We start from the raw sequence: 13,378 nt of genomic DNA, 5'->3' as shown, positions 1-13,378 counted from the left end.
ATTCCCGGGCATTGCCCCACCCCCAGCCTGGGCCACAGCAGCAAGAGCTCAGAGATGGGGTCATCAGGGAACAGAGACTAAGCTTGGGGTCACTGAAAGGATTGTTTTGCTTTATTGTGTTGTGTTTCAATTTTTATAAGTGATACCCACTTTTCAAAACACAAGAATAGGACTTCTGGTCAATTTCCTCAAAGGCAACTACTGAGAGACTTGCCAAAGCCATTGCCCCAGGGGTTGGTTTAGATAAACAAGGGCACAGGGAAGCCGTGTAATCTAAACTTTCTCCTCTGGCCTATGCCAGCATTTAGCTGCCAATAAGTAGACATGCCTTCTGCTTCCAAAAATATAAAGTGATTATACTCTTGCTACCCAAACCTACCCCTGGCCACTCCACAGACCATCACAAGAGATGATGAAGGACGCACTTTGTGGTGTTGTTTTTGGAAAACTCTTGTTCACAAAACTTTTGAGGGTGTGCTGTCATGAAGGGGCTGGCTGCTGTGGCCAGGCCGTGGCTGCCTAATGGAGCCCCTGGAAGTGGCTGTCCCACAGGGGACACACATGGCTTCCATTAGTCAAGAGCGCACTGGTTTTGTGATCTGGAGTTCACTCTCATTGTTGTAAGCATCTGACGATTCTCCAGGCTGGACATAAAGAAAGAAAAAGTGGAAAACTGGGTAACTATTGAAGAGAACGAACATCCTAGGTTACTATCATAAAGGAAATGTCATCTTTCTTCAGAAAACACAGTAAATATAGAAAGATCTGCAATCCCACCACATACCATTCTTCTTCACTATTCACAGAAGTCCAGAGCCTGCCTTACGCTCAGGGTGACCAGGTCATTCCAGTTTGCCTGGAACTTCCCTGGTTTTGGTACTGGAAGCCCCTCAAAGGCCCACATACTAGTAATGTCCTTGTGCTAGTGATAAACATAGAAAGAACAGAATGGAAGAAAGAGGAATATTTGGCCACCTCTACTGCTGCAGGCATTGTCCAAAATTCTCCAAGGAATAAAAAAATATCTTCCCTGTGGTTTATCTATACAATGGAATATTACATGGCAATGAGAAAGAATGAAATCTAGCCATTAATGGCAATATGAATGGAACTCGAGGGTGTCATGCTAAGTGAAATAAGTCAGGCAGAGGACAGATACCATATGTTTTCACTCATAAATCTAACAGTAGAATCTTAACAGAGGACCATGGGGGAGAGGGAGGGGGGAATAGTTAAGGAGAGGGAGGGAGGCAATCATGAGAGATTCTTGAATACTGAAACAAACTGAGGGCTAAAGGGGGAAGGGGAAAGAGAAAGTGGGGTAATGGGCATGGAGGAGGGCAATTGTGGGGATGAACTTTGAGTGTTTTATGGAAACCAACTTGACAATAAACAATAAAAAATTAAATTAAATTAAAAAATATATCTTCTTCAATACTATGCAGCATAGAAGGGCACCTGGGTGGCTCAGTAAGTGAACCATCTGACTGTGGCAGGTTATGATCTTGTGGTTCACAGACTCCATCCCCATGTCGGACCCTGTGCTGAGAGCTCATAGCCTGGAGCCTGCTACAGATTCAGTGTGTGTGTGTGTGTGTGTGTGTGTGTGTGTGTGTGTGTGTGTGTGTGTCTGTCTGTCCGTCCCTCCCCGACTCATGCTCAGTCTCTCTCAATAAATAAATATTTAAAAAAATTTTAAAGACTATGCAGGGTAGAAAATAAGTATAACATAATGGGTCCTAAATAATAGCCTATTTTGAAAGATTTTGAGAATCTTGCACTTGACATGATATGTAATAAAATCTTAAATACCTGATTGGTTCTTCTCTTTTCATCATTACTTTCACATTTCCAAAGTCAATCTTCTTCTAAACTAGCAATACCAGTGAAATGCTACCTAGTCTAACATCAGTTATCTGGCAAAAAAACCAAAAATGAACACATATGTTCTGTGCTGGACCTTGTCTGTGGGCTCAGAACTCTATCTTCTGTATGCCTCAGCACAAGAAACAGAAAACATTCAATAAATGTCTATTGAAGGAAGAAAGGAACAAATAAATACACCAATAAAATGCTCTTGATATCCTTAAGGAACACATATTTATGAGAAGTATTGAGGAAAAATGGCATATGCAATAGTCTATTTCTTAATCAAAACACATTTTTAAAGGATGTACTATAAATGCTGGGAGCATATATGGTAGACCCCAAATCATAAAAGCTGGGTTCCAAATACAATAAAATTTATCTCTTTATCATCATAAACAATAATACAGGCAACATTAAAAAAAACTATTGGCATGCCTGGGCGACTCAGTAGGTTAAACGACTGACTTCAGCTCAGGTCATGATCTCACAGTTCATGAGTTTGAGCACAGCTTTGGGCTCAGCCTGGAGCCCGCTTCAGATTCTGCGTCTCCCTGTCTCTCTACCCCTCTCCCACTCATGCTCGCGCTCTTGCTCTCTCCCTGTCTCATAAATAAACAAACACTAAAAAGATTAAAAAATATATTTATCTTTTTAAAACATCTAAAACAAGTAAAAATATGTTTATCTTTCTAAAACATCTAAAACACCTTTATTATTTTGATTTCCATCAAAGAAAACTCCTGTTCATTGTAAAAATTCAAATGACACTACAATTAAAAAAGTAGAAAATAAAAGTACTTCCTTAATCCCACCCATTAGTGGTAACAACTGTTACCAGCTCTCATGTACTCACTGATTTTTCTGTGCACATATGAACATATGTATATAAATCTATGCATTTGTTTAATATGAATGTCATATACTATTATGTACCTCTTCCCATGTCAAAACATAAGTCTAACATGTTCTTATTAATTGTTGCATGATAGTCCATTGTAAAAAAGTAATTTTAATATACAGATTTTAGTAAGAATGGAAATTCTCATAATTTGAACCTCTAGGGAAATTACTAGCGATTTTAATGGTGATTTCTCAACAAATGAGCTAAAACCTCATCACCTGTGATCAACAACATGCCTAGTTTCCAGAAGCCCTGGTAAGGGCTCAGGAGAGTACTCTGAAAAGCTCAGCTTGTCCTTTCCAACAGTATCCTATTGGCTCTAGAACACCAGAAAGATCTCTTGGTCATGACTCATACTCCAGTAATGAGAGGTAGGGCATACGAGCCTCCACACTGTCCATCTCCCAGGTGAGGCCCAGGCACTGCCACAGGTCCTACTTGCTGGGTCACTGGCTCGAATCTACCTGGAAATGAAGCAACGGCTTTAGATTCTAATCACCTTTGTTGACAGGTATTTATTTAGTTATCACCTCATTATAATTTGGCACAGTAAAAGTAAATTGAACAAGCCAGGTCCTTCTCTTTTCAATTCAATGCAATGACTTTCTAGGGATCTAAAATGTTGCTATCAAGAATGACTCCATTAATTATGAATCAAAAATATATTTCATAGATGTTCATTGCAATGTTATTGAAAACCAATCAGGAAAAACAGAATGGAGCCAACCTAACTGTTCAATAGTATAGATTCGGTTAAGACCCCAGAATGAAGTCATTAAAGAAAATACAGTTGTAAAAGAATACTTAGTACATAAGAGTTGTTCAAGATATATCAAGTGGAAAGAAGCAATTTTTTTACAAAATGTCATTTTCAAGTAATACCATTTGAAAGCAGAACCTATTCTGTAAAAAATATAGAGAATAAAAGCATTATTTAGAAAACATAAGGCAAAAAAGCATTAGAAATAATATTAACATCAAAAGATTAATAGCAACTATCTTCTAAAATTATTGGTGATTTTTAAAATTTTCTTCCTTTTGCTTATATTCTTTTCTAAAATGAATATGTATTACTTTTGTTATAAGAAAAAAATCTTTTAATAAGAAAACAATTTAAGACAGAAAAACGAAACTCAGCATGGTTTATTAAGAGGCAGAATATAATCCCTTTCTTAGAAGGGATCCAATGTCCACTAACAGTCATGATTTTTCCAAAACAAATTGGTAAGAGGACCACTTAAGTCAGAGAGGTGCGTATATAAACAGACTGGCAAGCACAGGATATGATCTGACACCAAGTATTCATATCACAATTTTCCAACGAGGGAACAGAAGTTGAGAGAGATCAAGAGACTTGTTCAAGGTCACAGGAACTAGGTTCAAACCCAAATCTACCTGACTCCGAGATCCTTCTTTTTCCATTTATGAATATAATGGTCAGCCTGCCTGGGTTCAAAGCCCTGTGTTGCCATTAATGAGCCATATGACTCTGGGTGCATTTTTAACCTCCCCATGCTTCAGGATTTCACATAAACCTGTGAAGTGTAAAAGAGTTAACATGTGTGGAGTGCTCAGAGCAATGCCTAACACAGAGCTAATACTACATAAATGTTAGCAAATTTTACTACTGTATAGGTGACCTATGCCCCAGTCAATGTGAACTGATATAGAGGGAGACACCTGGCTCTAGATAGACCAGTGGATTCAGGACCCAGGAAGGTTGGGCTGAGTGGGAGGTTCTCAAAGATTCTATATTCTCCAGACCATATCTTTAAAGAGCTTGCACAGTCCCTGTGCAGGCCACTGTCTGGCCATCTGCTGGGTCTATGGATTTAAAAGCCTCTTGCCACTGCAGGTCTATGAAACAGGAGTCAGATCCATCCATGTGCCTTTCAAACACATTTTCCAAGAAGCCGGGTGGGAAATGCCATAGATACACAGGGCCTGTGGGATCCGTTGATTTTATTGCACCTCTCATCTAATCCAGGACAAGTTCACAGAGCCCACCACCTGGGTGATGAAAGCTGGCTTCCCTGTCACATCTAGAGGCCAAATGGACATTTGCTGCAGGGCACAGGAGAAGGGTATCCGCATTGAAAGACCGCCAAGCCAGTTCGCAGGAACACCATTTCTGATATGCTCATATCTGTTTTATGGGAAAAAATGTTCTGTGGCCAAATAAATTTGGAACACATTACATTAAGCAAGATTATAGAGTTTCTCAGGACCATCAACATGCTAATACGAAGTGTGAGTCTCTAAGAGGGGGCTATGAAATGCAGTGTGTCATCACCATATGTATACCCTTTGTTCACACACTCATATTCAAGGACCTATGCGTCATGGAACACATTTGGGGAAATGTTACTCTGGCTCTGTAACCACAGGCTCTCTTTGGAGGGCAAAACGGACATTTCTTGGCCATGCAAGTATCTTGGTTTGGAGGATGGTTAATTAAAGGAAGAGTAGGCAAATCCTTGGCAAAAGGATGGAGGCAGGAATAAGAAATGTGAGTGAAGGCACAAAGGAAGATGGAAACAAAAGTCAGAGATTTTGAACAGAAGGTGAGAAGATTGGAAGGTATGTTAATTTCCTACGACTGCTGAAACAAATTATCACAAACTCAGTGGCTTAAGAGACACAAATGTCTTCTCTTACAATTCTGGAGGTCAGAAGTCCTAAATGAGTTCTAAGGGGCCAAAATCAAAGTGTCAGCAGGGCTGGTTCCTTTCGGAGGCTCTAGGGAAGAATCTATTCATTGCCTTTTTCAGTTTCTAGAAACGGTCATGGCTTATGTCCCCATCATTCCAATCTCTGCTTCTACAATCACATTGCCTTCTTCTGCCTTTTACCTTCCTGTCTTCCTCTTTTTCTTTCAATGTTTATTTTAGTTTTTGAGAGAGACAGAGAGACAGAGAGCAAGTGGGGGAGGGGCAGAGAGAGAGAGAGAGGGAGACACAATCCAAAGCAGGCTCCAGGCTGTCAGCGGTCAGCAGAGAGCTGGACATGGGGCTCGAACCCATGATCAGTGATATTATGACCTGAGCAGAAGCCAGATGCTTAACTGACTGAGCCACCCAGATACCCACCTGCCTTCCTCTTGTGATTATGATGGACCACCCAGAAAATCTAGTATAATATTTCCATCTCAATATCCTTTTTTTTTAAACTTTTTTAATGTTTTATTTAGTTTTGATACAGAGAGAGTCAGAGCATGAGAGAGGGAGGGGCAGAGAGAGAGAGGGAGACACAGAATCTGAAGCAAGCTCCAGGCTCTGAGCCCTCAGCACAGAGCCTGACGCGGGGCTCAAACCCATGAACGTGAGATCATGACCTGAGCTGAAGTCAGAGGTTTAACCGACTGAGCCACCCAGGTGTCCTCCCCCGCATCTCAATATTCTTAAGTAGGGTTGCCTGGGTGGCTCAGTCGGTTGGTGGTCCGACTCTTAATTTTGGCTTAAGTCACCATCTCATGGTTCATTAATTTGAGCCCCACTATTAGCGCAGAGCCTGCTTAGGATTCTTTCTTCCTCTCTCTCTCTCTCTCTCTCTCTCTCTCTCTCTCTCTCTCTGCCCCTCCCCCCTAAAAATAAATAAATAAACCCATTTAAAAAGATCCTTAATTAAATTACATCAGCAAAGGTGTTTCTGCCACATAAGGTTACAGATTCATAGGTTCTGGGGACTATTCAGCCTGCTGAAAGAAAGAAGAGGCTAGAAGTGGGGAGGGAGGTGAAGAATGAATTGATAAACCATGGTAAATCAGGACAGCTTAGTCTCCTCACCAGAAACAGCCAAAGTTTCCCCTTGCCACTTCCCCCGCTGGCCACTCTCCCTTGATCACAGGAGGGATTAATTTTCACCACAGGTACATTTCAGCGCAGAATGCAAGACAATCCCTCCACGCATTACAGGCAGGGCCAAAAGCTTCACCCAAACTGTAGCAGACAGCTAAATTGTCTTTCTAATTTGGGTATTAGAAACAAAACTACAAAATAGCCATGTGTAGGAAAGAGGAGAGTTAATTCAGGGGTTTAAAATCTGAGTGACTGTTTCTCTTACTCACCAGTTGTCATATGCATATTATGCATAGGATTTTTAAAGCAAATCTTTTTTTCTGTTAAGGATAAACCCTGAAGAAGAAAACACACATACATGTATGCACAAATTATAATGAGAGTGAACCCGTGGTGTGTTGAATGATATGGATAAAATTATCCAGAGTTATTTTGTATCCTAGACAAATATTTTGAGGCGCAGGCTACCCAGCGTCTGCTGGTGTGGGGGCTTCGTCCACATCTTGCCAGAAAACTCAAGGATGCACTTAATCAGCCAGCCTGTTGCAGTCTGAGGCTTTCTTACTTTCTACCTAAGTCCCCAATTACCTGAGGAAGAACGGACAATGTCTTCATTGGAGGAAGACTATTCCCATTCTCACAAAGCTATAGCCTTACCCAGAAAGAAAGGGATACTCCAGGTCTTGTTTATAAAGATCTCCACACAGGCCATCTGGTAGGGAGACAGATATAAGCCACACTTACAGGTCACAGCATTGTTTTCCCTGAAGTTACATTTTAGATCTCTTTAAAATCCAATTCCTGCAGTTCGTGAGTCAATGTGAGAAGCTAAGCTGTCTATTTTCAAATTGTCATTTTCCCAAGGAGAAACAAAGAATTTTTTCATGTATGCAAGAATTCCCAACTTTAGTCAAGACTGGAATTTCACGTTTTTATAGTTTTTATAGCAGCTGTGTTTTGCCCATGGGGCGGGTGGGGGGGTTGGGATAAAGAAACTGGGAAAAAAGACAATTTGCCATTGACTGGGAGACAGGACTGGGGCGGAGGGGTGAAAATCACAACACATATTTGATTTTCCTCCTGAGGGATTTGGTCAAACCCATATATGGATGTCAAGTAATGCTGATACAGGGACCTTGAAAAATCACCTCTTGTTTTTGTGGGGGAAAGGAGAGAGGAAATTGAGGTGAAACTGCAAAATGTTTCATTTTTTTTTTCATGAGACCAGCAAAAGAGAAGGTCCTCTTTAGCTGCCAGTGCAAATGTTTTCCCAAAGTTCAACTGCCAAGTGTCCTTTCATGCCTGCCACTTTTCATAATTGAAAGGTACCTTTTTAAATGAACTTGCTGGTTTTCTATTGGGTGAGCAGAAGCCTTCCCACATGTGAATGGCTCTCTTCCCTCAAGGACTTTGTTGGAGATCGGTGATGCTAGAAGGCACATCACCACAAGAACATACATAATACTCGGTGGCACTATTTTGGACCAAATGGATGGCTTAAGACCTTATTCAACGAATGATAGGATGAAATGCAAATCAGTAATCTCTGAGCAGCGTCAGACAATCAGTTTCCACAGGAGAATCTTATTGGTCAATAAAAACAAATCTCATCTTCTTATTGAAAAACTTTGCAGCAAACTTTCACTGGGAGAATAACCAACTAGAATGAAGCCAGACACTAACGTCTATAAGAAAACGATTATTTTTGTAGAGGGAAAGTCTGCATGCAGACACCGAGAGCGTGTTTTCTTTGCACTCCATCAAGACATTTAATAAAACTGCCATTCCTAACACACTACTAGCTACTTCAGGATTCTTTTCACAGTTACTCAGCAGGAAACTAACATTTGAACCCACCAATCTTTTGAGTTGCAAATTCAATTTTAAACTTTTTATTTAAAAGGCCTCAAGAATATCTATCACTCCAGGCCGAGGGATGATAATAACATTAAGCTTTATGAATTATTACTTTCCAATCAAGGGTGACAGACTTGCTTATATGACTAGGGTGAGACTTTCATAAGCAGCAGAGTCCCATCCAAGTTCTCCTTGATTCTATTTGCCAAAGAAAGGAAAAGGATATTACATTTTAAAATAAAATTCCTCCAAATAAAATCCTACCGAAGCTTAATGTCGGAGAGATCTTGCGGTGCCTTTATGTTGTAAATGCTGAGGTTTTATATTACTTATATGAGCTTGAGTCTCCAAATCAGCTGGCAAACAAACCCCAAGAATGCTGAAGCAGCTGAAGTCCTGCATCTGAGTCATTTGGGTGAAAACAGGCGCGGATGGGGACGTGAAACAGAAGTGTTCTCTCAGCTCACCGCAACTCTTTGCTTTTCATTGCAACTTCCAGACAAAGAACTAGTAATGGCTTCTAATCTCACGAAAACCCAGTGAGGCATACAAGTTGGATATTAAGGCTGAAACTTGCTAATATTTTTAAAGGGTCACTTCAAAGGAAGACTTCAGGTTCTTAGATCTAAATCCAATTCCTTAGAGGCTTTGACCGAATTATCATTACAAAGAATGGATCTCACAGATATCCAAACAGCCAGTCCTAGTCAACAAGTCATGTATTTTAAATCAGAAAGCCAAACAAGGATGGCTACAAATCCTCTACATGAAACTGCATTAGTCCACATTCCCATTAATTTGGTCAGTTACTGGACTGGCCTGAAGTTTGCTAAGTAAATCTAGGATGTAAAGTATTATGATTTAAATAGCTTGAGACAAACTGTTTCTTAAAATCCTTTTAAAATAATCTACAAGTATGTCTTCAGCTATAAATAACTGACATGTTAATTATAAATAATGCCTTAAGAGTGACATGATAATTATAAATAATGCTCATCTGTAGGTCTTCCAAGATCCCCTAGGAGGCAAGTGTTCTCTTTCCTTACGTAGCTTAACTTACTCAGTGTCTGAGAAGGTGCTAAACCATTTACCTTCAAATATAGTTTGTTACAGCATGTGTCTCACAAATTCAGGTTGCCTCGCCCCTATTAGTCTGAAATAATACATTTGTACTGCGATTCCTTCGGGTACCTTTGTTCTTAGACCATTAACTTAGGACCTTAGGCAAGTTACTTAACCTCTCTGAGCCTCAATCCATTCCTCCAGGAAAATAATAGAGTAGTACCTATTTTGATCAATGGGTTAATGTATGTAATATGTTTAGAAGATACATGGAGTACAGGTGCCCCTAGGCATCAGCACTTCTGTATCCCTTGGGTAGATCCCTAGCAGTGCTATTGCTGGCCCTTTCTCCAATAGCCAAATCATGGAAAGAGCCTAATGTCCATCACCTGATGAATGGATTAAGAAGATGTGGTGTATATATATATATATATATATATACAACAAACTATGTATATATATATATACAATGGAGTACTACATGGCAATGAGAAAGAATGAAATATGGCCATTTGTAGCAAAGTGGATGGACCTTGAGGGTGTCATGCTAAGTGAAATAAGTCAGGTGGAGAAGGGCAGATACCATATGTTTGCACTCATAGGTCTAACAGGAGAACAGGAGAAACCTAATGGAGGGCCAGGGGGAGGGGAAGAGGGAAAGAGAGTTGGGGAGAGAGAGGGACGAGGGACGCAAAACCTGAGAGACTACTGAATACTGAAAACGAACTGAGGGCTGAGGAGGGAGGGGGGTAGGAGGAGTGATAATGGAGGAGGGTGCTTGTGGGGAAGAGCACTGGGTGTTATATGGAAACCAATTTGACAACAAACTATTAAAAAAAGAAGAAAATACATGGAATGACATAGGCACTTGGTAAATAACAGCCATTATTTATATTGGTTGTAGTCATATACACCATGGAAGGTTCAGTTGCCATTTGAAGATACCAATTTATAATTTCTCAGATTTGGGGGCCAAAAATCTATAATACTTAAAGTGACTTTGACAAGAGCCCAAGAGGGAATACATAACCCATGTCAAGGGAGGATTAGAAGCTCAGGACCCATTCAACAATCATCATAGCCAAATAATCCACCACTGTAACTAGTAAAGCAGGTCCTTTAAGGTCAAGGAGACTTGGTAAATACAGGTTTGGTATCAGCAAGAGAAGTCACGTGAATGAAGACATCCACAAACATAGATTCAGACTAATTACTGAGATTATATTACAGTCCACCACATCCCAGTCCACCTTCTTCTTCTCTGTAGGCTAAGTGTCCTGCAAATGAAAGTTGGCATATTGACTTTAATATGGTTGCTTTGAGAAGCTTCTACCTGCTCACCTCAATTTTCTGGAAACCTCCATTTTTTTCACGCTCCAAGACAGCTTTGCAGTCAAGAATCTGTGAGCTCACTGGGGACTTAATCTATGAGAATGTCAGGCTCCAGTGGCAGGCAAAGGGGGAATTGGTAGTTGTTCTTATATGTAGAACTGTCTTTCATATGGACAAAGAAAGGTGGTGGCCCTCTGAATGTGTGGCTCTGACTCAAAGGATCAGTGAGTGTCCTTGATCCCTTTGCATACCCATAAATACTCCCTTTAATTCCCATTCAACCCAACAAATCTTTACTGAGTTCTTTCTACTTCAAGGTACTGTGCTACAGTCTGTGGATGAAAGAGGAATAATAAGTGGCTTCTGTCCTCCATTCACAAATACAGGCACCATTTTAAGACCTAATGCTCCTTGCAGCTCCAAGTCTTAGACATGCAGAAGTGCTCTAACTTTTACCTAAAAAGAGACACCCCAACACAACACAGATCTCTCTCTCTCTCTCTCTCTCTCTCTCTCTCTCTCTCTCTCTCTCTCTCTCTCTCATGCCTTTCCTTGCTTAGAAGGAGCTGTATTATGTGAATTTCCTTCTGTAATAAAGGTATTCACCTGTCCCTTGAAGCTTAGAAGTGAATTCACTCAAGCTTCATTGAAAGGTCTGAAAGGTTAACTTTCACTCTTTTACAATGAGTAGGGATCATCTTCAAAATATGACATAATATACTTCTCTTTTTCTAGAAGTTCCTTTCTTTCTCGGCTCTGCCAATTACTGGGAGAGATCTTGAGTGAGCTGCCTAACCTCCTGCACCTTGTTTGCTTATCTGTGACCTGGGATAGGCTTGGCCCCTGCCTTATAGGGCAGGTGTGAGGCTTAAATAACACAAGATAGAATCCTTAGGGAAGAATGCCTGGTACACAGTAAGCAACTAATAAAGGTTAGCCATCATTATCATTATCATTTTTCAAATACAGTAGTATTAATTGTAGTATTATCTTGCTTGTATGTCAGGAGACCCTTTAAAGGAATATCACAGGAGAGTTAAATGGTTCTCTATATAACAAAGTATCTCCTTACTATATCAGAATGGCATTAAACCACCAACCATACTATGTGCCTTAGAGAATAAAAGAACTAAATCAGAGCATGGAAACTTCAGTTTTAGCCCCAGTTCTCCAATGAACTTGCTGTCTGGCTTTGGGCAAGTAAATGAGTAGGACTGCCAGGTAGAAGAGAGTAAAATACAAGATGTCCAGTTAAATGTGAATTTCAGATAAACAACACATTTGTAGTATAAGTATGTCTCATGCAAATGCTAAATATTTACTCATTATTTTTAGAAAATTCACAGTGAATTTGGCATCTTGAATTTAAATTTTATAAAGCTGGAAACCTAGATCAAACCACTCTGAACCTCAATTTCTTCATAAATAAAATTACTGCATTTTTGTAGGCCACTGTTTCCCTAACACTGTAGAATATTATTTCTAGGAGATGCTTTTTGAAAAAAGAGACCATTCTCTAATTAATTTGGGAAACAGAAGGCTTTGTCTCTCTTCTAAAAGTTACAAAATAGTACAATGAATTATACAAAAACTCTAGTGGTAAATAAACCTGCTTAACTTTGTTTGACCAGCATTTGCCTAAGGCAAATATTCACAGAATTGTTCTTTAGTACCAATAAATACCTCTAGCACACCTTTTGGGACATGACAATCCAAATGATACCCAAGGATTTTTCCATCTCTAAAAGTTTATGCCAGGATCCAAGATTGAAGTCCCAGAAATTATGCAGTCTAAAGTGCCCCCTCCCAAGCAAAATGTAAGCACTAAGAATCTACTGAGTATAAAATGTTATTGATTCAGCCCAAAATTCTAAGAAGAACTCAATACCTGGTCATTCAGATAAGGTGGTACCACCAAAAACAGAATAAAGATCTTTTTTAAATAAAAATAGGCTATTAAAAATTCCTTAAAGTCTTGTCATTAAAAACAGTATCCTATGACCTACTGCCTTATACACCTTCAGTAGTTCTTCTACTGAACTGCTGACAATGATTTCAGTATACAGTTAAATACTGTTAAGGATATTTACATAGTTGTACAAAATAGTTGTACAAAAGTAGAACTTTTTCATCTTGCAAAATTGAAACTCTATACCCACTGAATGCTAATTCCTCTTACCCCTCTCCCACTCTTGGTGACCACCTTTTTACTTTTTATTGAAATGATTTTGACTTTTTTAAATACTTCATATAAGTATAATCATACAGTATTTGTTATTCTGTGTTTGCCTTACTTCACTCAGCATAATGTCCTCAGCTTTATAGATGTTGGAGCATGTGACAGAATTTTCTCCTTTTATAAGGCTGCATAGTATTCTATTATACGTATACCACATTTTCTTTATCTGTCCACCTTTGAGTGGACATTTGAGTTGCTTCTAGCTCTTAGCTATTGTGAATGATGCTGCATGTATGGATGTGTAAATCGCTCTTTGAGATCTGGCTTTGAATTCTTTTGTATATATACCCAGAAGTGGGATTGCTGAATCATATGGTAATT

General features: G+C 39.6%; 1 long non-coding RNA gene across 2 annotated transcripts in view; it reads right to left on the bottom strand.

The window, feature by feature from the left end:
- Positions 1-434: 434 nt before the first annotated feature.
- The window catches only part of LOC115290787, a 170,542-nt gene continuing 157,598 nt past the window's right edge, over positions 435-13,378 (bottom strand). Inside the window, exons 5-6 of one of the 2 annotated variants that reach the window (XR_003908198.1) lie at positions 3,128-3,234; positions 435-644 (exon numbers count right to left, since the gene is read on the bottom strand). This is a non-coding gene — a long non-coding RNA (uncharacterized LOC115290787). The remainder of the gene's footprint in view (positions 645-3,127; positions 3,235-13,378) is intronic. The other variant, XR_003908197.1, reaches the window with a different exon arrangement.

The sequence above is a fragment of the Suricata suricatta genome, chromosome 4 (genome assembly GCF_006229205.1).
Source record: "Suricata suricatta isolate VVHF042 chromosome 4, meerkat_22Aug2017_6uvM2_HiC, whole genome shotgun sequence".
In the NCBI taxonomy this organism is placed as follows: Eukaryota; Metazoa; Chordata; class Mammalia; order Carnivora; family Herpestidae; genus Suricata; species Suricata suricatta.
The sequence above is the reverse complement of the archived record's forward strand: the minus strand, read 5'-3'. Positions and strand labels throughout refer to the sequence as shown.